Genomic DNA, 26692 nt, shown 5'->3' with positions numbered 1-26692 from the left:
GCAGTTCGCGATACAAATACAACTTCAGAAACAGAAGGGGGGGGGGAGAAAGAAAGAAACATTTACCTAACGAGCTGCTGGTTTGGCACGTTCACGACGGGGCCTGTGTGTGGGCTGCGGGCCGTCCCCGCAGCCAGCTGGGGAGAAGCGACCGGGTCCGCCTCTGGTGGTTCTGGCTCCGGTTCTGGCTCACAGAAACCTCCGACTCAGTGTCAGGCCTCGGGGCAGAATGCTGTATTGGCTGTATAGGGCTCTCTCATAGGGCTCGATCATCATGTCCACTCGTCCAGGGCTCAGTGGGTCAACCCGCGGTCGCGGTGTTGCGCTGTTGCGCTGAGTCGGATTACCTCCGTAGTTGAAGTTGGAACCAGACAAGAACGCGATCCACAGTGAGGAGAGGCCGCCGTCCGATGGCTCCACTATGGACGCGTACATATTGCATTCTGCTCCGAGGTCTCTCGCTCTCTCTCTCTCTGTGACAAATGTCCGACTACAACTCGCTCAAACAGGTATGTTTTAGACTCCATTATATAGGTTCAGGCGATGGATTCTTCCTTTGATCGTGGCTGTTTGTTTTGTATTCCAGGGTCGAAGGAACGCAAAAGTAGATTGTCTAGCTGCTGCTGTAGCGCCACCGTCTTTTGACATTGTTGTGATGACTGATGAAGTAGAAAATGTTTGTCACAGTGACCCACTAATGCCAGGACATTCACAGCAGCCCGTGATAGCACTAGAGTTAGTTGTGATGACGATGATTATGAGGAAGAATATGTTGTTTGTCACCGCGACCGACTAATTCCAGGGCTGCATAGCAGCCCGTGATCTAGAGTTATTGTTTTGACCTGGGGGAAACACCCTGGATTCAATCCATTGGTTTCACACAACAGGGCTTCCACTAATCTGACAATAGCGCCATCGTGTGTAATAAAGGTGCAATTGACTAGCCTAATGCACGGAAAGCAGTTCAAAGCAGTGAAATGCATTTCTGGTTTAGAGCGAGTAATGAAGTTAGATATTTGAGCCATTTGAGCCATAGTTTAGCAATATTGTGGTTCATGGGAAGCATTTGTATTTGTTTTTGCTCACATCACTTGTTGAATATGTGATTTCTGACTTTTTTTTTATCACAGAAGCACCAAAATTTGTCACAAGATGGGGGAGAGTGTAATTAACCTAATTAAGTAATTAAACCCAAACTCGGGAAACTCGGGGTTGGCACAGCGGTCTATTTGAAATCAAACTCGGGAAACTCGGGGTTGGCACCATATGTGTTAATTTACTAAACGCATATCATGATAATTGAAAAAAGATATACTTTAATCTAGCGAAGTACACATGACATTTTTTCCTAAGGTAATAAAATCAAGGGTAAAGTCTGGCCAAAAAACCTCATTCACTTGAATTGAATGTATATGCTTCTGCAGCCAGCGTAAGGGGAAATAGCGACACCTGCGGAGCCACTAATGGTAACTGCAGGTCATTTCATTCTTCCATATGAGCTTCAATTTCAAGAGCTCTCCCTTGCCGCCTGATGCGGAGGAGCTTCATTCTTCCCGGCGAACAGCCGCCCCAACCAACCAGCAGCATCTGGGACAAAATCCCCCGTCGGCTTCCATCCCACCCGCAAATTGGCAATTGTGTTGGAGTGCCACACTGCCCTACCAAGAGGCCACAGGTACCAAGAAGGAATGGAAGCCCATGCAGTCTCTCGCAACTACCGTACGTTACCACATACCGTACTGCACAAGTCATATTTTATATTGTCTCTGTCGGGTGAAAACCTCATAACTGTTACTTTTAAGGATTCAAATTCAAAAACGGCAAACGTAGCAGACTGATTGTGGATCTGCTACTTTTGTTGCTTTTGTGAAAAAAAGTAAAACTTTGAGATTAAGAGGTTTCAGCTCAACGATTATTGTCTCCTATTGACCGATGACCCGGTCATCAAATTATTCGCTTAGAATGACAAAAGGATGAATTAATTCCATTAATTCAAGGCTTCATGGGGTGTGTAAAGTTATCTTTTGGGTGAACTACTCCTTTAAAAGCTATAGAAGGAGCACTATTAGTGAGTCAGCAAATGTATTAACTTATATTTTACATTCAGAAGTGTCATAATGTTATTATATTAACTTAGAGCACAACACTATAGAGTGTGTATCCCAACACATCCCATTCCCAAGGCATCGCGATGTGAGCTTGTAGATCGTCTATTTTCAAAAAGGGTTTAAAGTGGTTGAACTGATATAGTCCCTTCTTTTTGGTCTTGTTTTCGTATAGACCTGCTTGTTTATTTCTCTTGCAAAATCTGGCAACACTGCCCTCTACTCCATAGTCTTTTCTGCCAATATGGGTACTGTCCATTTCAGAATCCCACATTATCCCAAATTGCCACTTTCTGATAAAACAAACAAACAAACAAACAGTGGAAAAACCATGGCCAAGCAACACTATCTCACCGATGCCAGCCGCTGTGCATTTTACACCACCCAAAAAACACTGATAGTTGATTTATTTTCCTGTGAATCATTGCAAACACATCTAGCCCTCTCTGTTGTGTAATTGCCAGTGGTGGAAAGTAACTAAGTACATTTACTCAAGTAGGCTTAATACTTTGAGTTTTTCTTTTTTATTAATATTTTTTTTACTTCACTGGAGTATTTCCAATTTTCATTTCTTGCACTTCTACTCCACTACATCTCACAGATAATTATAGACACTTTTTACTCCACCACTATTATTTGAAAACTTTAAGTTATTAGTTACGTAGTGTTTTTTGATTATTATTACAAAACATACATCTGCTGCCGTTGACGATCCTCACCGGCATTTAAAGGGTTAAAATCATGGTGCCGTTGACGGTGAGGACTGTCAATCTTACTGTATTTACAGTAAAAGTATAATTACTTACAGTACGTCGCTCCGGTCCCGTCCGCATCGGTAATGTCTGCGATTTGTTTACAACGCACGTTGGGCGTGCACGCGAAGTGAAGCTCCGCCATAGTAAATCTATTGAGAGACTTCATTTACTCAAAAAGAGACATTTTGATCCAAAGGGTGGCCTGCTTACTCTACAAAATACACTTGGCTGGGCGCAGCCATGTTTCTCTTCTGGGCCCACACTGTCATGTGACTAGATGACGTAATCGTTGCCGTCAAGTGATAATCCAAAAAAACAAAAACAACCCCCTTCCGGCCCTTCAAAATAATAGCGGCGGCCAACGGAGGAAGCGGCGCGGCACCAAGCATCCCGTCAAATTAAAAGGCAGTAGTAGTGTTAACCACCTCAACCCTAAATATATAATATAATCTGTGTTGCTCGTCGTGTGTGTGTGTGTGTGTGTGTGTGTGTGTGTGTGTGTGTGTGTGTGTGTGTGCGTGCGTGCGTGCGTGCGTGCCTGCCTGCCTGCCTGCCTGCCTGCCTGCCTGCCTGCCTGCCTGCCTATGATTGATGGACACAGAACAGTGTCATCATGAACATGGAGTTCATTTTATTTTAGAATCATCCTTTTGCCAAGAGGCAACTCTGGTGGAGAAACATGATTTTGCTCAGGAATGTGCACCATCTGAGTAATAGTTTGGATCTGAGTATATTGGCCCAACAACAAAAGAACCGTCCACCTGTTGTAAACAATCATTATGCCGCCATTATCTACTAGTTGTTGTTGTTTATGCCTCGAGCCCATAGATGACTCTCTCTCTCACACACACGCACACACACACACACACACACGCACACACGCACGCACGCACACGCCTATGCGTCACTGAATGAATTGCATACAAGCGGATCATTTTAATTGTGCTGCCCATCGTGACCATGTAATCATCTCTGTTCGGTTGGAAACCTCGTATGTCAAAAACTGTTTAACAGGTAGCATAACAGGTAGCAGATCTACAATTTTTGTGGATCTGCTACTTTTGATGCTTTTGTGTGACGCTGTAGTGTGGGAGCGGTTTTCAACCAGTGGTCCTTGAGGGTGTTCCGAAGATTTGGTAACCAAATGTACCCTTATAGAACTTTAACTCTTGAGAGCGTAAAATGAAACCAAATGGACCCCTACGGGTTCATTTTACTCTCTCAAGAGTTAAATTATTGTTTACCATCTGCATTACTTAATTTAAAAGAAGTCTACACAATTAGAGAATGTTGAAGAAGAGTTATTTTGATCAACTTTTGCCTGAACTCTCCTATTGCACCACATCAATGCAGTTTTAGGTCTGATGCTAAATCTCATCAAATGGTGGTCTGCAGCTCAAATGTCGAATGAATAATGGACCTTGATGTGAAAAGGGTTGAAAACCACTGAAGTATAGGGCGTTAATGTACAGAAAAACACAAAAAAAGTTAAGATATGGAGATGAGCGGTTTCTGCCCGACAGCGACATCATTCCAAAGGTGCTCTTGGTTGGAGACGATCCAGCATTCAGACAGGGTTAAGGCCTGTTCATGTGACCGAAACCCAACCTTTCGGTCAAAAGGTCCGGTTCGACACTCAAAATTACGTCACTCTCGACTTCTGAAAATCATTAGACCGAATTAGAGTTCGGAAATGTGCACGTCGGAAAGTACATCTCACCGAACATTTCGGAGATACTATGGACAGGCCTTTAGTGTTGCAAGTAGCCTCGGGAACCCAGGTGTTTCATGCAAGAAAGAAAAGTGTTGCAGAGAGCAGAGCTGCAGGGTGAAAACAAATGGTATTGTTGTCTTGATGGCAGACAGTGGACTGGGGAGGACACTGTAACTGTAACTGGTTTGGCAGAAAGGGTTAGGGTTAGATTTTTACTACTTTTTACTACATTTAAATAATTTTTTAACCAACACACAGACGTAATAGCACTGATTTATGAAACAAAATCAAAAACATGTAAAAATGGAATCAGGCATGACCTCCTTTCGTGTATCTGCAATCTCACCAGTATTCATGATATTTGGGGGTATACAATTACCTCAAGAACAGATACAATCAGTGTGATATGACTTATATGCCCATATCTCATTTGGATGACCAGTTGGAACACTTAAAGATGCAGTGCCATGATTTATTTTCCCCCTAAAACATGATGATCAGGTATTATGATTATACTAGGAGGAAGATGTTTTTCAAAAAAAGTGCACAGAAAGTGTTAACATTGGGTTTTTATGTGGCCACACCCACCAGTTCATTAAGTATGCCTGGTTGTCAGGTGGGTGGTGACCCAGCTGAGGTTAGCCACACCCACAGTAATAATAATAATAATAATAGCTTGGATTTATATAGCGCTTTTCTAAATACCCAAAGCGCTGAACAACAAAGGAAAACAAACTTTATTAGAATAAAAACAGTAAATTCAGTAAATTCAACAATTAAAAAGATAAAAGTCAGTCGGGGACTCTGGGCATAGATTCCAGACCTCAGCTGGGGTAGGCTATCCTGAAGAGGTGGGTTTTGAGTGAGGTTTTGAAGGAGGAGAGGGAGGGAGCGCTTCTAAGGTGGTTGGGGAGAGCGTTCCAGAGGGTGGGGGCAGAGACAGAGAAGGCCCTGTCCCCCCAGGTGCGGTACTTGGCCTTGCGGACCTCCAGGAGGTTGGCTTCACTGGACCTGAGGGATCGGGTTGGGACGTAGGGATGAATAAGGTCAGATAGGTAGGAGGGAGCCAGGTTATTGAGTGCCTTGAAGGTGGTTAGTAGGATTTTGTAGTGGATGCGTTGTATGACAGGGAGCCAGTGTAGGTCGTGGAGGACAGGAGTGATGTGGTCTCTGGAGCGGGTACTGGTGTTGGGTGAAGGGCAAAAGGGGAAGGGCTGAGTTCATGATGTCTTTTAATCTGTGTTTTTCGACTGGGCCTCTTTCAGCTTTCAGGAAGTAACCAAAAATACATATAGGAAGACAAATCTGCACATTATAACCACACCTGGGGGTATATTAGAGTAATGTTAACTCCATAGACACATACGAAACAGAAAAAAGTACAAAACTATGGCACCACCTCTTTAAACCAATTTTTTAGTAAATGTTTTGTCTGTATAGTTACTGCACTCTGGCTTTGTGGGGCAGAGTAGTATAACCCCATCACTCATATAGCACCTCTAATCACATTATGTCATATTAATGTTGACATTTTCTTTGGCAGCTGCCACATATGCTTCATAAAACAACTTCACAGTAAATACCGTACAACAGTTTGGGTAGGAACAGTTCAAGCATGTTGAAGTGCAAGAAAAGGACAGGAGACGGAAGAGGCGTGAGTGTGTTCTTGTCAGATCGTTTAAGTGGCCATGATTGTACAGGAGAAAATAACCTTTTTTTTAACAGTATTTTTAGCAGCAGAATAATCGTGTTGCTTGCTGCAGCTGCAGCCTGAGAGCCACTATGGTGATGACTAATGTGTGCACTCAGTCACACCAAAAAAGTGTCAAATGTCATATTATTACCGCCACCAGAATGGATGAGTCTATTATGCACTGTGTGTGCGCGCGTGCGTGCGTGTGGGTGTGACGCGTGCGTGTGTACAGAAGATCTGCTGATGAATGAGCGCATAAACACACAGCTGGTCTGGTCACCCAGGGGTCACAGAGCTTTTGGATTGATTGAACAGGCCTACTTTGTTAGTCAGAAATGTAAACACTAAACAGCGTGTGGTACAGTCAGACATTACGTTTAAAAGGACCAGTAAGACACTAAGACTCCCTTATCGGGAGATAAGCGACCGTCAGGTCAGCAACCTCATGGTGGCGCTAGAAAGAGGGGCGGTTGTGGTTTGCCAGCCAAGGAGTGTGTGTGCAAAGTTTGGCATGGATAGGGGCAACGGTGCCGGAAAGAAGAGTAGGGCCAAAAGTGTGACAAGACATGACGTGACAGACAGACAGACAGACACGTGGAGCTTTTCTTAGTAACTTGCGACCAGATGTGACTCAGCGTGACTGGGGGGCAGTCATTTCGGAAGGCAGGGTTTATCGCTACTGCTAATATGATTTTTTTTTTTTTTTTTTTTTTTTTTTCTAAAATGAAAAAAAGCCACAAATGCATCTCAAAATATCTAGGCTACATTTCACTTAAACGACAGAGCTTAACTCTGCATGTAAATAAGACTTTTTTTTAATTAATGTGAGAGATCGTCAGGTCATTTGCAGGTTAGACATTTATTTAGAACTTGAATATCTCAAAAGTAGTATTTCAGCATGGCATCATACTATAAGCCATATCTTCAAAACTGTTGGGTCAATCTCCACAACCAATATATCATTTTGTAGCTATGATCCCCAGCAAAAAATGAAAATGAGAAAAAATGCAATGACTAGCCGTCAGCTGCGCTGGGACACAGATGGTCGCAATAACACAAAAAGGTTCCTGGGGACTTTCCATTGTGTTTCCATTGTGGTCCTATGTATTCAAAATAGCAGAATATAATTGCATTTTGCACCATATTAAAACGTCTTGTTTCCTTTAGACTGTGTTTTGTATAACTTTGTCAAAAACGTTACCTTGTAGCCTATCCATCTCCATCTCTATCCAGTTTACTGGAGATTATTTGGACCATACTTCCGGTTTAACAGCAGACATACAAGCTCACGTCGCGTCGCAGATGCAGCCCGTTGTGAGCTTGTAAATCACACTCGGCTGCAGTGCCGGAAGCTCGGTACAACGTCTGCGCAATGCACTATGGGGCGTTGGAAACCCGTGGATATGATCGTGATTATGTTGTGAGTGAGTAAAAGACATCTAACTGTGTCACATGCAATGACAATTTGTAATGAGTTAAATTCATCCCGCTAATCTGTAACACTGAAATCATGCTGTTAATGATCCACACTTGTAGTAGGGCAGTGCCGTGCGGTGCGCGGGGGGATAGAGTGCTGCAGTGTTTACATATGAAGTGGAGGGGAGTGATTTACATTATATTAGCCAATTAATTATTGTTTAGTGAGGAGGGGAGCGGCTTGCATTATATTATGCAATAATCGGCTATTCGTTATTGTTTAGTGACCCGTTTAGTTACCCGTTTTAACCGAGAAAAACAGCCTTTGCCTAGGGCCCAGTTTGACATTAAAAAGGCCCTGCCTGGACCCCCACTTTGAGAACCACTGCTGTATGTTGTATGTCAGGGGTATTCAACTAGATTAGGCAGGGGGACACACTTGTAAAATCAATTGAAGTCAGGGGCCACAAGACTGTGACAAAAATGTTCAAGGTTAACCACTTGACTGTTTGTTGTTCGCTATATGTCCGATAAGACACACCAAAGGGACATGTACAGTATGTCCATTAGGCTATGGTAACTTATTAGGGCCTGCTTCACTTCATGCATTTTGATGTTTTCTGTGCCAGTCCTGAGCACTGCACAAGCTTAGATTTTGATATTGAGAAAAGAGGAAGTAGATACAGTATTTGAGGCAGGCTGGCAAGGTGAAGTGTTTACATGTTCGTATGAAAGGTTTTTGCTTTTATTTTGAGCACCCGATAAGAGCACAAGATGTGTTTGAAGTTAATGATGATGGAGAAGATGAAAGATGGACACAATCCAGGTGAATTATTTCTTTGTGGTAAATAGACAATATCCACTCAAGATCCAGAAATGGTTTCAAATGGATGGATGAACTGCACTCAGAACTCATCTGTTGAGCTCTTGTATGTTGCCAAGCTACCTAGCACAATGGTGAAGCACAATATATTTTTACATTGGAATATGGAATGTTCTCCAGGGGATAAGAAAGTTCCGCTGGGGCCGCATTTGGCCCGCGGGCCGCCAGTTGAATATCACTGCTGTACGTGAACCATTCACTGCTGTACGTGAACCATTCTGAATCCACAAGCACTTGTTAGAGGAGTTTCTAGCATTATTATGAAATCTTGACAAATAAACTCAGTTTTGCTTGAGTGCCCCTGGATTACTGGTTCCTGTTACAGAGAACCTGATGAATTAATTAAGAGCTTCTTTTTCTTTATTTGATTTTTTCGTTTTGATTTACTAAATCGCGCGCGCAAGCACGCACGCACGCACACATGCACACACGCGCGCACACACACACACACACACACACACACACACACACACACACACACACACACACACACACACACACACACACACACACACACACACACACACACACACACACACACACACACACGCAGGGATGCACACACGCAAGACACACGCAAGTGTGTATGCAAGTTCTAAATTGTTTTATGAATTTCAGAATGATTTTTCTTTGTGAGTGTGACGGAGAGAGTTGCAGCCCCAACCTTGAAGCCTCAAAAGTCTAGTATCTCCCCCGGACCTCTCTAGCCGGGTGGGGAGGTTCGGATCACCTCCGTTACATGAGCTTCTAGTTCAAAGCAGTCATTTTGTCCAATCTGTATGGTAGGACAGGAAGGTGGAATTACGACATCTGCTGGGCCATTTTAGCAGCTTCAGCAAGAACGCTGAAGTGGCTTCATTTCCAGTGAACGAAGCTAGCCCCTTAATACAGTATAACTTATCATCACTGTCGGGCAGAAACCTCATATCTCCAAGGTTCAAATGTAGCAGGTTCAAAAATAGTAGATCTACAAGCACACAGCGAGGCGTCGTGTGCTTGTAGATCGGCTGTTTTCACTACTTTTGTGTGACAGTCTTGTCTGATGAAGCAGGGCTTTACTTGGTGAAAAAACATACAAATTTGAAGCTCTCCAGAACTTGAATGCAGCACCTTATGTTGAAAGAATAGCCCTCTCTGTGTAGAAATCCATGCTGTACATCTCCAGTATTGACTTGATTATGCTCAGTTCGCTGTGGTATCAAGCACTGAAAATAGCCGACCTCCAAGCTCACAACGCGTCCCGCGCTGTGAGCTTGGAGGTCTGCTATTTTCAAATTCTCCCCAAAGCTCTTTTAGAAATGTCAGCCCCTGCCCCTCTAACATTCACTGCACGTCCCTGATGCCTAAACCTAACCTCAACCTCTTGACCATCGTGCCATGCACAGTCTCACACATAAAACCCACAGGACATAAACTACAAGATGACCTGTAGGATTTTATGAACTAGGGGAACCAGCCCAATTTAAAATTGCAACATTCTTTCTTTTTAAAAACAAGATGGCGAAAGCACTTTTCTCTATACTGCATCTTAGGCCTTGACTTGGCCTAGGACAATATATTGAAGTCTTCACTCCCTAATCTAACCTCAGCAGAACTATGCCTGCCAGGGAGGCGGGATTGTTTTGAGGGGTCGTGGCCTGAAAAAGGTTGAGAACCACACAGTGACTCCAAACTGCTCTCACTTGCAAGGCCCTCTAGCAGATAGTTATACAGTGGTGCATTTGAAGTGCGACCGCAGGCCTTCCAGTCCCAACTACAGAAGAGGCTCGCTGAACCGTCGCAGTCATGGCGCCGCCGAGAGACGAGACGCGCGGCGCGCCATTGAAATTCTAATGCAAACGCAAAACCGTAAAATTATTTTTTGATGATCTGTAGCAACAGAGAGAATGAGAGAGAAGAGAGACAGACGTGGATGAGTGGAGAAGAAGATGAGAGAGCTGGTTAATATTCCGAGAGTGGATCATGGAGGCTTTGACTGGGGAGATTACGGTTATATGACCAGGGCTTCAAGTAGGGTCTCTCTCACCCACCCACCCTCTCCCTCTCCCTCTCTCTCTCTCTCTCTCTCTCTCTCTCTCTCTCTCTCTCTCTCTCTCTCTCTCTCTCTCCCTTTATCTCTCTCACTCTCTCTCTCTCTCTCTCTCTCTCTCACCCTCCCTTTATATCTCTCTCTCTCTCTCTCTCTCTGCTTCTGCTTCTGCATATCGTCGTTGTCGGGTGGAAACCTTGTTTGTCCAAAACTACTTGTTTTGTATTTATCATTTTAAAAATGATATAAACTAGTGAAAACAGCCGATCTACAAGCACACAACGCCTCGCACCGCGAGGCATTGTGTGGTGCTTGAAGATCGGCTGTTTTCACTACTTTTGTGCAACGGCCTTGTATGATGAAGCAGTGCTTTATTTTGCGAAAAAATGTACACATTTTAAACTTGGAGATACAAGGTTTCTGCCTGACAACGACGATATCTGTCTGTCTGTCTGTCTGTCTGTCTGTCTGTCTGTCTCCCTCTCCTTCTGTCTCTCTCTCTCGCTCTTCCTCTCATTCTGTCTCTCTCTCTCTCTGATTCTGTCACTCTCTCATTCTCTCTCCCTCTCCCATTCTGTCTCTCTCTCATTCTCAGAGGCGTCAATTGGGTATGGTAGGCAGCTGCCATACCTTACAGGGGGGGGAAAAATGAATGAATCATGCCTGTTGCTAAGGTATGGCAACATGACTGTTGCAAGACACCAGTCATGTTGCCATACCTTAGCTTTTGCTGAACTGACGCCACTGCTCATTCTCTCTCTCTCTCTCTCTCTCTCTCTCTCTCTCTCTCTCTCTCTCTCTCTCTCTCTCTCTCTCTCTCTCTCTCTCTCTCTCTCTCTCTCTCTCTCCACTTACTCCGTGGTATCAACTTGTTTACGGCGTACGTCCCGTGTCGCTCGCCACGCATGCATCACGTCTGCCCCTAAAATGACGATTGATTGCAGCGCGGCGGTGCCTTTGTAATACGCTTAGGATGGATTTTTGTTTTTGCATCTAAATCGCGTCATTATTTATGTCCCTGAAAAAACTCTCTGGCCCATGCATGCCATTTGGAGGCAGCGTGATTGGTGATCCATCACACATTTTATCCTTCCACGGTGGTCATTAATATTGTAATGGCGTGGACCTACTGCATGTGTGTGTGTGTGTGTGTGTGTGTGTGTGTGTGTGTGTGTGTGTGTGTGTGTGTGTGTGTGTGTGTGTGTGTGTGTTGTGAGTGCTTATGTGCAAATCAATGCTGCAATGTAAACACTCTGTACAAGTTGAAGTCCTGTATTCAAAATTTTGTAAAAGTACAAAAGTAGCCTATGGTGAAAGTACTCATTGTGCTGAATGTACTTAGCAGACTGAGTGGGGAAGTTCGCCTCCAACCAGGGGCGCTGGAACTCCCAAATCCCAAGGGGAGCTGAGCTTGGAGGAGTTCATGCACGTGGCCGCGCCCCGAAAATTCACGTTTTTTATTTGGTTTTGGGTTATTTTTATTACAGTTTCGGGTGCTTATTCCCCGCACAACGGTGTAACAAGGAGCTGTATAGCACACAGACAGTCACACACGCACACACTACAAAATCGGGTATTCTTTTTGTAACAGTTTTCTACTGTTTTTTATTCCCCATATAACGGTGTTAGTTTGCAATAATGAGCCTGCAGACAGTTTCTAGTTCTCAAATAAATAGACTTTGGTGTGCCATCAAAGTCATATTTTATTCCCAAAGTCAAATACATTATTGTTTTAATAAAGCTCTGTGTGTCTATATATAGGCATATATAAAAAAATAAAAAATAAAACATTTTTCTCATTCGAAAAATGTTTTTTTTTTCTCCTCCCCACCACCAGGGGAGCTGCAGCTCCCTCAGCACCCCACTTCCAGCGCCCCTGCCTCCAACCGGGAGGCCCCCACTCAAACTAGCTCGCTCTGCGAAGCGAGTTGCGGCCGGATCTCTTGCAGGACTGTTTCACAAGTTCAAAATGTATTGAAAATCTTTTGAAAATAGCCGATCTTCAAGCTCATCGCGACACATTGTGACACATTTATCGTCTATTTTCAAATGGTTAAAATATATAGCCTATATAAGGCTGAAGTGGGTAATGTATGTTTTGTTATAATAATCAAAATCTACAAAGTAACTTAGCCTACTTGAGTGGAGTAAAGGTGTAATATTTGCCTCTGAGATGTAGAGTAAATAAAAGTAGGCCTACTAAAAATTGGAAATACTTCAGTAAACGAATAATACCTTTACATTTTTACTTAAAGGGATACTTCACTTTCAAATAAAATAAACACAATAAAATTGTATCAAAAATAAATGAACAAAGTAATGGAACAATCACGGCTCCCTCGCGCATTCGAAGGACATTCTAACGTGTGAGGGGGGGTGTGATTTCTGTGTTTCCATGTTTTCCATGTGTATTTTATTTGAAAGTGACGTATACCTTTAAGCACAGTACTTGATAAAAGTACTTACGGTTACTCTCCGCCACTCAGGGGCGCTGGAAGGGAGGTGCTGAGGGTGCTTCAGCACCCCCTGGTGGTGGGGAGGAAAAGAATACAATTTTCGATTGAGAAAAATAATATTTTTGATTTTCTTTTTTTTCTTCTTTTTTTTAAAATATACACACACAGGGCTATATTAAAACAATAATCTATTTGACTTTGGGGAATAAAATATGTTGAAAAAGGGTGTTTGATTATCACATGGTCACCTAATCACATGGTCACCTTGCCACCTCCGGTCGGAACAGAAGGGAAGTTGAATTTCAATTTTGTTTTAACACGATGACTGCCAGGGGCCACAAGAGGCCGCTAAAGTGCCAGACATTTCTCCATAGGCCTTCGCTATGACATCCGGGTACCCAGGCAGAAGTGCATTGGGATTTCACTGTGAACAGTGTTATGAACGTGAACCGGGTGAAGAGAGCTAACAGTTAGCTATCAGCTTTTTTTTAGAAGCCCGATTTGAGGCTATTTAGCGGCAAAAAGAAATGTTTTCGCTGCCATAGGGACACAGTTCAGAGAAAAAGGTCTCTAAAGATGTGAGAATGTATTGGATTAGGCGGCGCCATGCGGCGGCGTTACCCGATTACGGGCCGGTGGAAAGAGCTCGCGGTTTTCAGCCTGGATCAAAATTTAGACAGGGGCTTCGTCGAGGCCTCCGATTATTTAATTCATTTTATTAAAGAAACCGGAATTGTTCGGTTTTGGTACCTCGGATACGTCGCGCAAAAATGTTTTTTGGGGGGCTCTAAACTTTATTCTACACCATTTTCAATGGAATAAATTGTCGCTACACATAGAATGGCTCGTTGGAAAGCGATGGACGAGCCAGGACCACCCACGTCTCTACAAGCAGCTCAGGGTAAGTAAAATAGCAAAAAAAATATTGTATTGGATTGAAAAAAAGAACCGAAATTGTTCGGTTTTAGCACTAAAAGAGTTAAAACAAATCCCGCTTTGATGGCACACCAAAGTCTATTTATTTGAGAACTAGAAACTGTCTGTAGGCTCATTGTTGCAAACTAACACCGTTGTATATGGGCAATAAAAAACAGTAGAAAACGTTCAAATAATACCCAATTTTGTAGTGGGTGTGTGTGAGTGACGGTGTGTTGCGCTGCGTGCTAAAATAACTAGTAACTATACGGCTCCTTGTTACACCGTTGTGTGGGGAATAAGCACCCGAAACCGTGTGGGGAATAAGCACCCGAAACCGTAATAAAAATAACCCAAAACCGGATAAAAATGTGAATTTTCGGCATGCGGCCGCGCGCATGGACTCCTCCAAGATCAGCTCCCCTTGGGATTTGGGAGTTCCAGCGTCCCTGCCGCCACTGCTCACAACAGGAGTCATGTTCTGCACTGGCAATTGCGTCCCAGCAAGGCTTAGACAGACAGCTAACCAAATGAAGGTCCAGACAAACTGTTTTCCTCACTTTACTGGGAATAGTCCGAGCGTTTCAGCGATTCTGAATCCAATGCAAGCATTTGTTTTGCACGAAAAACATTCCTTTCCGAGAAACGGCCGCCACAAAACTTTGAAAAGTGATGACTCATCACTAAACCATAGTTGTATGGGGTCTGTTTTTAGCCCAAGGAATGTTTTTCCTGCAAAACAAATGTTTGCATTGGATTCAGAATCCCGAAAAACACCTAGTTTGACCCCTCACATGCTACTTAAAGCATATTTATTTTTTTGTATTATTTTACTGTATAGTAAAGTCTATGAGAGCCCAACTTTAATTGGCTCCCACAAGTTTCCCAAGACAAATCTGCGATGCCCCTATAGCCAAAAATGTTCCATATGGCATGTTCTAACTGTGTGCCAAATTTTCATGCACGATTCCATCAAAATACTGCCTGAAACTCTTGGACTAGAAGAAAAAGTATCTTACCAAACAGCATAAGGCATGGCATTTTAACAGTTTTAGACTTTAGTTACAAGTTGCTTTTTTAGCCATTAGTGTGTTTTAACCTTGACAGGTAAATATGAAATATATTTTTACAGTTCACCAGGTGATGCAATATTGATATAGTAAACCCAACGCTGTTCTAAAACAGCTTGTTTGTATGCATTCAGGAGCAAGAAAAGATCTTCATCAATATAACTGCAAGAATATAAGCTTTTAGGCTGTATTGTGTGGCTGGTATCGTTCGGTTTCGTTCCCGCCCCATGGGCACTACATAAACTTTGCTTCATTAGAAAGATCTTTTATAATTTTTATCCCACAATTTTGTAACCCATTTTTCACCCAGTGGCAATTGCCTATGTAATCCTGGGCTCTGCTCTCCCTCTGCCGTGCCTGGGGAGACAACGGACTGACCTCATGCTTCCTTCTATGCATGAGGAGTCCAAGTTGCTTCTTTTCACCTGACAGTGGAGATTTCCCTGGTTTGGACGTAGCGCGTGGAAGGAACACGTTATTCCAACCAGTTCCTTTCCCCTCCATCAGATCTATTGATAGTAAGTAAGAAACAAAAAGTTATCCGCGTGTCACTTGCACAATCTTTGTCACCAGCCAGAAATGTATTTAATGGGAATAACAAAAAAACGATCTACCTAACATCTGAAACAAGTAGTGGTGCCTTAGTACACTCATATGCAAATGTAGATCATGTAATGTAGCAAATTTGTTGAAGGAAACGCTTCAATGTAAGTGATTGTCAGTGACTGTAATTTTGTTAAAATGACAAGTAAACTTGGTGTCTATTTGGATTTCACAGCAAGAGAAACTCAATGGAATACTTATCTTCATGATTGGGTGTCTGGATCTTAATTTACATATTTCCAAGATGGACGCCACCCGCCACCCGAGGACTTTACTATGACTTTTACAGTGACAGGCAGCTGGCTGTTATGACAAAAGCAATATGAACACATTTGGTCAGTTTTACCTCTATCAAGAGTTGTGGGGATGATTGCGGAGAAAAATCTGAGAAAACGTACATACAGCTAAATGTATCTTAAAGATGACATTTTTAATTCATCACTTTGCTGAACCACCTACTCCCAAGTGTTTCTTGTCAGCAAGCAAAGACAGACAGAAGTCCAGGTCTCCTGAGCACATTGGGAAGTTGGAGATTCTAGAGACTTCATCAGATGGCTTGGCTGAAGACCTTTTACTTGTGTGGCACCTACTGTAGGTAGAATAGCTTCCAACATCACAGTTGCTGAATGCTCCTCCAGATGCAGAAGCTGGTTTACCTGGCTTTTCAGCATTCTGTGTAAACTTTTACCCGCAGGCTAGCATTATTGGCTACCTTCCACTCATCCCAGCATCGCCAACTGATCCTTCTGTCCTCAGAAAAGAGATGAAACGACTCTTCACTACATAAGTACACCATCATCACTGGAGATCAGACAGCACCAAGATGAGTTTGGCAATGTAGTCCTGTTGCTGGGAGGCTTCCACCAAGCTCACAACTACTGAACATGAAGGCTATTTGCAAGATTATCAGGGATGCAGGCACAGATGATCTGCTTGTTGCAGCAAGTCTTTGTCGAGAAGGAACTGTCAAGAAGATGTTTGTTGAAAAGATATAATACTACCAAACTTTACATGCCCTCAAAGTCCTGTTTGAAAAAGAGATAACTGGCAGAAGTTAGAAATGACGAGGCATCCAGAGATGGCAGTCCTAGGAGATCAGCTGCTGCTTTTCAGGAATCATTCAATGGGCAACCAACTGCAGTCCTCTGGGCAAACTGGAGATGTCAGATATTCTCCAAAGGTTTATCTACTACGAGCGGGAAGGTGACTGGACAGGACATCTCTGTGAATCAGCAAGAATGCTACCCTACCTCACTTTAGTAGGCCACTACAAGTACGGGCAGCAATCTTGTAAAGATGTATTTGCCTTAGATGAAGAAATTACCGGAAACAGCTTCAGAGGTACATGAAGCGCTGATGGCAGGTGTATTTGTTGGCTGATGAGTAGATGGCAGCCACAACAGTAGTGTTTCTTTTGACATGCTACTGTAATAGACATATAATGCTGATGCCAAGGAAGCAAGCAGTCAAGTCTATGCTCCACCTCCACCCCTCCAACCCACACCATGTCAGAAGTGGACACTAACCCATCTACAGTGACCACATCATCCTTGCTCAACATATCTACAGGACAGTGTGCTGATTCCACAGTCAAGTGTTTTGCATGTTGTTCACTATAGTTGAAGACAAGCAAACCTGTACAGTATGTCTGCAAGACTGTCTTGTACTGATTTATTTCAGTGCCAGAACAGGTCGGAAACGGAGTACCAGAACTGTGAGAATGTTTCAAAAGAAACAAGCTTTATGGGATGATGACTCTGATTAAGGGTCATTCATCACCATGCTGGCTTTTGGTGGAGATTTATGTTGAAATGTCTTTTTTGCCACGGACATACTAAATGAGTGGACAATAATATATACCAGAAACACATAGAAGAGCAAGCCCTGAATTACCATAACATGTGTGTAACTCTGAGAACCATTTGGTTCCATTTGTACAATCTCAGAGTTAAGGGCGTACTAGTACTGGTTGGACTCCTACTATGCCAAAATGTCACAATGTCATAGATATTCTGAAGAAAACCTGTCGACTTCGAATTCAGTAATTGGATCTAATGATCAAAAACAAGAACATTATAAGATATAAAATCAGCCACTGACACATTTTGTCCGTAGTACAGACATATTGATGACCCCTGGATGAACGTGATAGGGATGAGTAATATACGCACCATGTCAGCATGTAAAATTAGCTAAATACTTGTTTTATTTCAAGATTTGCTTATGCAATACATACATGTGGGAGGAAAAAGCTTAACATTTGCTGTATTTTGTCACAGCACAGCCTTACGTTTACTTATGCTGCCAACATTTGTATGCGTTTTTGTTTTGGTTGGGGGGTAGACTCGCGTAGCCAGACAACTATTCCACAATTTCCGAATGCTATATGGAGTCTGGAACGGCACCTCCCGAACGGCGAGTATCGGAAGTAGCCAGTGCTGCACTGAACTGTAGTCCCATTGGAAACATAACAGAAACACAATAGCTCAGACAAAGTCATTCGAGCGGCCTATTCTTGTTATGGGTGTATAGTTTAAGAGAACTTTTGAAAACATCATGGAGGTAACACCAACAACACCAGAAAAAGACAAAATAACACCCCCAGAAATATTGAAAGGAGACATAACGCTTCCAGTAGGACATGTTATTGCTAATGCACCAAGGGAGCGGTTGCGTCACATCCGCTTTATCTCGCACTCATCGTTTCTATTTCCGTTTGCCAGACTGTATGCCGGGAGCATTTTCCCAAATCGCGGAGGCAACAGTCTGGCCTTGCGAGACTAGTTGGGGGGTGTCTTGATGCTAGCCTACAAATGACAGATGTTGGGACACTCTGTGGTACTTAAATACACATTTTATACCTGACATGACCTTTTGTGCATTTATTATAGTCTTGTCCATTTTGGGATTTTTTTCCAATTTAGGGGGGTGTGATAGCAGTTTGATTGATTTTCATCCTTTTCTGGCCAAGGTACCTTTCATTACACACTTGGCTGTGAGATGTGTTATGTATGAGACAAGCTTTTAGCTAAATTTACTATGTGTATGTTTCATTTTGCTGGGTGCCAATCACATACTGTACATTGAGGCGTTTTCTTCAACAAATTTGCTATATTTCACAATCTAAATTCACTTATGAGAATACAAATGCACCAATACTTGTTTCAGATGTTAAGTACATGTATTTATGGCATTTGAGAAAGATTTTGTGTTGCCAAAATCAATATAGTACATTTTACAAGCAAAAACAGCAGCACAAGATTTTCGTTTTTTTGTTATTCACTTTTATATACAATTCTGGCTGGTGACAAGTCGTGCAGGTTTTGTGCGGAGAACTTTTAACCCAAAGTCCACAGGGGTATTGTCTATGCAAAAATGCATTGAATGAGTAGTGCCCAGACGTGGGAACGAAATTCATTTTCTAAGCACTTTTCCTTATAACACAATAGCGCCTATTGTAGAATATTTAACTAGAGGCTTAACTTGGTGATGAGGCAACATGGAAAGAACAAGAATTACTTCAGTCAAACTCAATATCAACTAATATAATCCACTCTAAACAATCACATGTTTTCCCTTATGGCACTGTTGAAACTCTGATACTCACAGATAAATCTACTCCAAGGCTTAGACGTAGAAAAGCAACTGGAATTGTACACACTGCTCGCATTCATGTGGCTCAGAAAGTAATGGAGGATAAACAGGAAGTGGAACAGGAATGTGACCTCTAGTGCAGTGAGGTATTAGTGACTGACTGCCATCTATTGACAGGGAATGGTACTGCAGATAGAAAGTCAATGTAAACACTGCATTCAATAATGCTTGTCATAAAGAATACACACTGAAAGATTATTACAAGCACCAGAACAATTCAAAACATACAAATGTACACATTTTGGCATTTTCCTTTTTTGGAGACAGACAGAACAAGTCAACAGAAGGGCAATCTGGCTATAGCCATCGTCAAAGAAAAGTGATGCAGCGACCTCTGTTTTGTACAGTACGTAGCACTACATGTACATGATCTGTTCTTGACAGATTAACAGAAGGCAGACAAAACATCAGGAGCTCTCTGGGGATGTTGTTAGTGTTCTTTCCCTGCTCTTCACCTCACATTCTTTCCTGGACTGTTTTCTGAGTTTAACCCAAGAACCACTTTAACCATTATTTTATGCTTTAACTATATAAAAAAATAACAGTAGAATCGCATTCAGGTCTTAATGGGAGTGTACAGAAAGTGTTGAAATTAAGCTGAAATTGTTATGTAGCCACACCCACCTGTTCATTAAGTATACCCGGTTTTCACCTTAGCACCACCCATCTGAAGTTAGCCACGCCCACAGCTGTTGTCAGATGATAATAAGGGGAGGGAATGCTTTCAGTGTGTCACTAAAGCAGTGTATTTTGAGGGGGCTTTTTGACTCCGAGGCTTTCAGCTTTAAGGAAGAAACCAAAAATACACAGGGAAGACATATTTGCATATTATGAGTTGTTATATTATTCCTCAGTAGGTTAAACGGGTTCACCAACCATATTTGCATTTTTTTTTTTTCTAAAAGATGATAGTGGATTGGGTGCTTTTGTAAGGGCTGACACATGAGCCTGCAAGTTATACTTAGTTGTGCGCAGGGTTTTGCACATCAAAAATAAAATCGCTGGTCTATAAGCTTCAGTAACGCATCGTAGTGCAACACATTGTGAACTTGTAAATCGATATAATTGGCACGCGACGCACACGAGCAACTAAGTACAAATCAGGTGTATGTAATAAGACCTCCTTTCCTGTGCCTGTCTTGGTCTTCGCGTTTGACACTGTGTGTGTGTGTGTGTGTGTGTGTGTGTGTGTGTGTGTGTGTGTGTGTGTGTGTGTGTGTGTGTGTGTGTGTGTGTGTGTGTGTGTGTGTGTGTGTGTGTGCGTGCGTCCGTGCGTGCGTGCGTGTGCGAAGGAGCCCTATAGCGTGCGTGCGTGCGCGAAGGAGCCCTATAAGTGCGTGCGTGAAGGAGCCCTATAGCGTGCGTGCGTGCGTGTGTGAGAGGTGAAAAGTGAATGGAGAGGAGGATTGAGTGTTCCTCACTTCAAAGCAGGCGTAGGCAACTTTGATGAAGGAGAGGGCCACTATACATTTCCATACTCACTCCAGGGGGCCACATACAGTATCTGTCACCAGAAGCCCCTTATAGTCACAAATGTAATGAATGAATATTAACAATTATTTTTCAGTGTAACATTTTTTATTTGATTTCATGTGGCAAGCAGCACTGTTCTTTTTTATTAATACATTTTAATTTTGTTCAATCTGTATGGTAGAGCTTTTTTAATACTATAACTTATACAATCTGAGCATGTTAATACAATATAATTTATACAATCTATATGATACAGTTTGTTAAATAACCTTTACAATTGGGGTGGTTGTATTTTGTCTCCCTGCTCTTTTATTGAGACATTTAGATTGTATCAAACGTCATGTCGCACCAAGACAGGTAGGGATAGAAGAGGAAAGTTACATAGTGTTTCATAGTGTTTTTAGTGACACCTCTGATTACGTAGCGCCTGTTAGTCCTACGATTCCAAGAATTCAGTTTGAAACATTACTAGTACCACTCTAACACTAGTGCAGGCCTGGTGCCACTGGGGTACCAATTAAGAGGGCGCCTGGCACCCTCAGTTCAAGTTGCAAAGTCTGCCCCCTCAGTTTAAGTTGTGCCCCCTTGCCATTCTAGAACTCCCCCCACAGTCATTTCATCCTGGAGATGAGCCTGCACAAGTGCTGCAGGCTCCTACTGTGTATATAACACTGAGGATATTTTGGAACGCAACAACAAATGAAAATATGATCTGTTAATTCAAAGAACATAATATTATACAGTATAAATATAATTCCAGTATTTTGCTGGTACCCATTTTGTTATTTTTTTGTGCTTAGAGAGGTTGTCAGAAAACACACATGGAACGGTTGTTGTGGGGGGGGGGGGAGAAGAAAAAACACACATAATGGTAGTTTAAAGCAGGGGTCTTCAATGTTTTCAGGCCAAGGACCCTTAGTTGAGAGAGAGATGAAGCAGGGACCCCCACAACCTTTTCATAGATTCCATATACCGGTAGTTTCTGTTCTTCTTTTTCCCCTCTACAAAGCTCTTCGACGAAAATAGCTGATCTACAAGCACACAACGCCTCACAGCACGAGGCGTTGTGAGCTCGTAGATCTGCTATTTTTGGCTAAAGTTCTCAGAATATTGACACTAGGGTTCAAGTGGTTAATAATAAGTTGAAGACCCCTGGTTTAAAGGAGTAGTTCACCCAAACAAATGACTTATTTATTGTTTTTGACGCATTCCTGAGCCAATCATTTGATGAACAGCAGAGTCTCCGGTAGGAGACTTCATTCAGTCTCCCACTGACCAGACACCCGTTTATTATTATTGGCTCATAATAATGAGCATATTATTATGTGACAATACCAATGGGTACTTTTTTTCAGATTTCCAACTCTCTTCTCCCTCTCTCTTCTCTCTCTCCATATCTCTCTCCCTCTGCCCCCTCTCTCTCTCCCTAGCGCTCTCTATCACTCTTTGTCCTTGTGGGTGATTAGAATGCACGCTGGCCGTCCTCTCTCTCTCATTAATCTCACTCAGAGTGTCAGAGCATGGATGCTGTGAATACACAGTTGGCCTCAGCACAGCACTCCAGTCCACACACATAACTGTGCATGACTTCATGTGCACAGCGGAGCAGACCCGGCACGCACGCACACACACACGCACGCACGCACGCACGCACGCACGCACGCACGCACGCACGCACGCACGCACGCACGCACGCACACACACACACACACACACACACACACACACACACATATCCACAGCTATATGCAGTGACATCACACATTATCCATAGCTAAATACAGTGACAACACACAATATCCACAGCTAAATGCAGTGACATCAGGATCACACAGCAGTGGTTCTCGCCCTATTTCATGTCCTCATGTCCAAAACTGTTACTTTTCAGGATAAAATTGAGCAAAGGTATAGCAGATCTAGCCTGATAAATCAGTCCGCACATCACCACCCCCTGTTGGTGGGTGGTGTGTAGTGTGGACTGAACCCGGAGATATTTTATTTTATTTCAAGCTCGTCCGAGGAGCGGGCGAATTGAATGGGCCAATCAGGGCTGTAGACTTGAGGCACGTGGTAGGCTGGACCGGTCCCAGCCCTCTCCCTTCGGAGCTGTTCTGCCCACGTGAGAGTCCCTAGTGGACTCTGATTGGTGCTCTTCTGCCCACGTGAGCCGCTAGTGGACTCTGATTGGTCCGTGAAAACTGTCATGGCGGAGTCAGACTCGACTCGAATTATTTTAATAAACTATACAATAGTGCCGTTTCATTACGTTTTAATACCATTTTGCACTAATATACCATTTTGCACTAATATAATAACTAATATGTTATGAGAAATAACGTATTTTTGCAATGTCACGCCACATCGCCGTCAGGGGCTCTAAACGCGTGTGTGTGTGTGTGTGTGTGTGTGTGTGTGTGTGTGTGTGTGTGTGTGTGTGTGTGTGTGTGTGTGTGTGTGTGTGTGTGTGTGTGTGTGTGACGTCAATAGGCTTAAGCCCGCCCCCTCTGAAGTAGAATCTCCGTCCGCAGGATCAGACTCAATCCCAAAACGAAGTGTGTGATAGAGTCTGACGCTTGCAGTCAGGCTATAGCAGATCCACAAGCTTTGTGTGACGTTGTAATATGCCTATGATCAAGCAGGCGTTCATTTGCCAAAAAATTATCAAAAGTAAAAATATGGAGATGGTTTCTGGAAAATATTTGTATGCCAGGCAACAACTGGCATAACATATACTGTATTATGTTTCCAAGATTTCTTAGAAAAGTGCAGATCTACTGCATGGTCACAAGTCACAAGTTCACAACGTGGCGCATTGTGAGTTTGTACTAAAATCTCCTGTGTTAAATTATCTGTCTCAAGCAGTTTCCAGTTACAGTAAAAGTTGACTCACATTCCCTGCTGTAGTCATTTTTAGTTAGTTGTTTCCCCCTAAATCAAACAAATGACAGAATGCTTTGTACAATGTGCTGACTGTCAAGTATAGCCTACCGTGACCGTTATGGTTCTGTACAACCAACCAACAAGACAGGAGTGAACATTTTCCCTTACCCCCATTTCCCTTACCCCCTTGTTTTTTCTGTAAAGTTGCAACTACCAAATATTGGTAACCTACTGTTTTTGGCACTTGTTTCCAATTCTTTTGATTATTGTTTAAACCAGTGGTTCTCAAACATTTTCAGATTGGCTAGATTGGCTATTTTCATGAAAATAGCCAATCTACAACCTCACAACGCGCTGTGAGCTTGCAGATTGGCTATTTTCAAATAGCCAATGTAGTTTTATGTGGCCTGTTGTCGCTTCTTTTGGGCTTGTTTTCCTAGACTGGTTTGCTTATTTCTCTGGCACCGCTCCCCGTCAGCCGTCAGAGGGGGGCAGGAGCCACAGTGTGGACAAAGTGAGATGGATTACTGGGTGGATGTTGGCTCTAACGTGAGGGGCTGCAGCTAATTCTGTGATTAGGAACCTGGGTTCAGGAAGCATCGCAACACCGAGCTGTGTAGCCTGAGTCAGTGCCCATTGCCAGTGCTCGCTCTGCCAAGCTCTGTGCGTGCGTGCTAGTGTGCGTGCGTGCGTGCGTGCGTGCGTGCGCGCGTGTGTACAGTACTCCTGTCTTTGTGAGGACCAAATATCCTCAAAAGAACAGAAAGATAAGTTACTGAAATAAAGAAATGTATTTTGCTGGTCCTCGCTTTCCAGAGTTAGGACTTGGGATGCTAATGGGAAAGGTTAGAGTTAGAATTAGAACAATAGATTAAGGTTTATGGATGTAGTTTTTCGTTTGATTGATTGAATACTTTATTAGTCAGAAATGAAATGTGCACACTAAAGATATGGTACACAGACAGTACACAGACAGAAAGCCACAAATGTGACATTTGTGGCTTTCTGGCTGTGTACCATAGCTTTCATCATTATGCATGTGATTTATGTATAACTCCTCACAGACACAGGTTCACGTGAGGGTCAGATTGCTTAAAAAGAAAAAGAATGGAAAAAATAAAAATACCAAGCGATACCAAGAGTCAAGGGTTATTTTAATAACGGTATTTATCTTTGTAATGGGCACATCAGGGAATACCCCGGTCCCCTGCATACCCGAGAGTTTCTTCTGTTGGATTTATTTTCTAAAGGTATTTTTCCATTTGAGGTGTTTAGCTGATTCCTGTCTAGAGTAATAGGCTACCACAATGTTTCAGTATAAGGCACACATTGGCTGTAGCAGAGACTGAGTTACAGTTACTGATCATTAACTTAATGTTCAACATTGTTTTATCACTCAACAGTAAGCAATCCATCATAGAGGATAAGTGTATACAGGGTATCTGCACATTTCTAAAGTTATAATTTAAGGAAAAATACTTTTTAAGTGCCGAATTGTTAAATATTACGTAAGAAAGAGGCAAACGTTGTGAAAAGAGACGATCTATAAAAATTGGCTGTTTTTGTGGAACCGAGTCCGAGTCACACTAAACGCACCCTGCATGGCGAAAGTGCTGCGTTATGGGAAGTTACGTCATGCAGTGTGGGTCTGTTTACATCCCTCAGCGAAACAAACCTAATTTAAATAGATTGTATCTCTTAACTCATTCTTAGGTGTAACTTTGTCCGAATCCATGTTTTGGTTGGATAATGTTTATTGCGAGTGCAACCGACGGAGCGGGAGACGTTTAACTGATTTTTTTTTTCCAGCCGGGAATACGTTTGCAGGAACACCGTACTGTGAAAAAAGACAATTTCCGGGAAAATTCAGCCCCACCTTCTAGAACACTCTCTGCCTCATATCGCGCCCAGGCTTTTCTCTTCGCAAACGAGTTAAGCCGGCCGTACACTAACCGATAATCGGGCCATTTAATTACCCTCCCGACAATCGGGCTGCCACCGACTGAAGCGGGCGGGCCCGACTATCGGGCATGAATGTCGTCTAGCGTGAGGTCTCACAGATCCACTCGGAGCCCAGCTGAGTGGCTCGGAGGACGATCGGGGCCAGCCCGACTCTTTTCAAACATGTTTGATATTTTTCTGGGATCCCGTCTGGAACAGCAGCGGGTGACCGAGAGAAAGACAGCTGCAGCTGATCGACAGATCTCTCTCTCTTTTTCTCTCTCCATCTCTCCCTCCCTCCCTCCCTCCCTCTCTCTCACTCACACACATACATGCACACACACGCGCGCGCGCGCAGACACACTTTTCATACCGTCCACATCCATCCGCCCAGGTTGTATCATGATTGCTTGCGATGGGAATTAAAACTCAATGGTAGCGAGTTTTTTTTTATATCAGCAGAAATAGTCACTTCCAGTCACAGACTGGAGTGGGAACAGCACACATGAGTGACACGACACATCTCAGAGGCATGGATGGACATGAAACGTGTGAAAGTGAACTCATATTATCATCAAAATGGGACACAAATTCCTTATTGAAGCATTTTTTTTTCCATTGCGCGAAGCGATGGTGTGTTGTGTGGATAACGTTAATGTGTTTTTGTGTGCGTGTGCGGTGTGTGTGCGTGCATGTGTGCGTGTTGCTGTTGCAAGGCGAAGAACAGCCCCCGTGACATTTTGTATTAATTATATTATGTAGTATTGCTTTGTTCAGGCCCGACTCAATCTGAATAGAATCCCACGTAGCGTGCGGAGCGCCCGACTTTTCAAAACGGCTAGTGTGAGCCCGTTTAGATTATCTGGTCAGAGAATCTGAAAAAATGATCCTGCAGTGTTTAATGCTACCCGATTCAATCGCGCCCGACTATCTGCTAATGCTAAACGAAATGCCTCAACTCCTACAATTCCAAATGCTGGTCAGGGTGGGGGGTGGTCACCAGTTCAAATATGATTCATGTTTGGGAACCCTTGGGTTACAGGATTGTCTAACCACTTTGCTGTCAGCCCTCATGACAAAAATATACATGGCGACATAGAGACTA

At 43.0% G+C, this 26692-nt stretch overlaps 1 protein-coding gene across 1 annotated transcript in view; it reads left to right on the top strand.

The window, feature by feature from the left end:
* Positions 1 to 26692, top strand: part of ralyl (RALY RNA binding protein like) — a gene marked incomplete at both ends in the record, with an annotated part of 148555 nt that overhangs the window by 23131 nt on the left and 98732 nt on the right. The gene's annotated exons all lie outside the window — the stretch shown is intronic.

The sequence above is a fragment of the Nannobrachium achirus genome (assembly GCF_963921795.1).
Source record: "Nannobrachium achirus genome assembly, chromosome: 21".
Classification (NCBI taxonomy): Eukaryota; Metazoa; Chordata; class Actinopteri; order Myctophiformes; family Myctophidae; genus Nannobrachium; species Nannobrachium achirus.
This window is presented reverse-complemented; position numbering and strand designations above follow the sequence as displayed.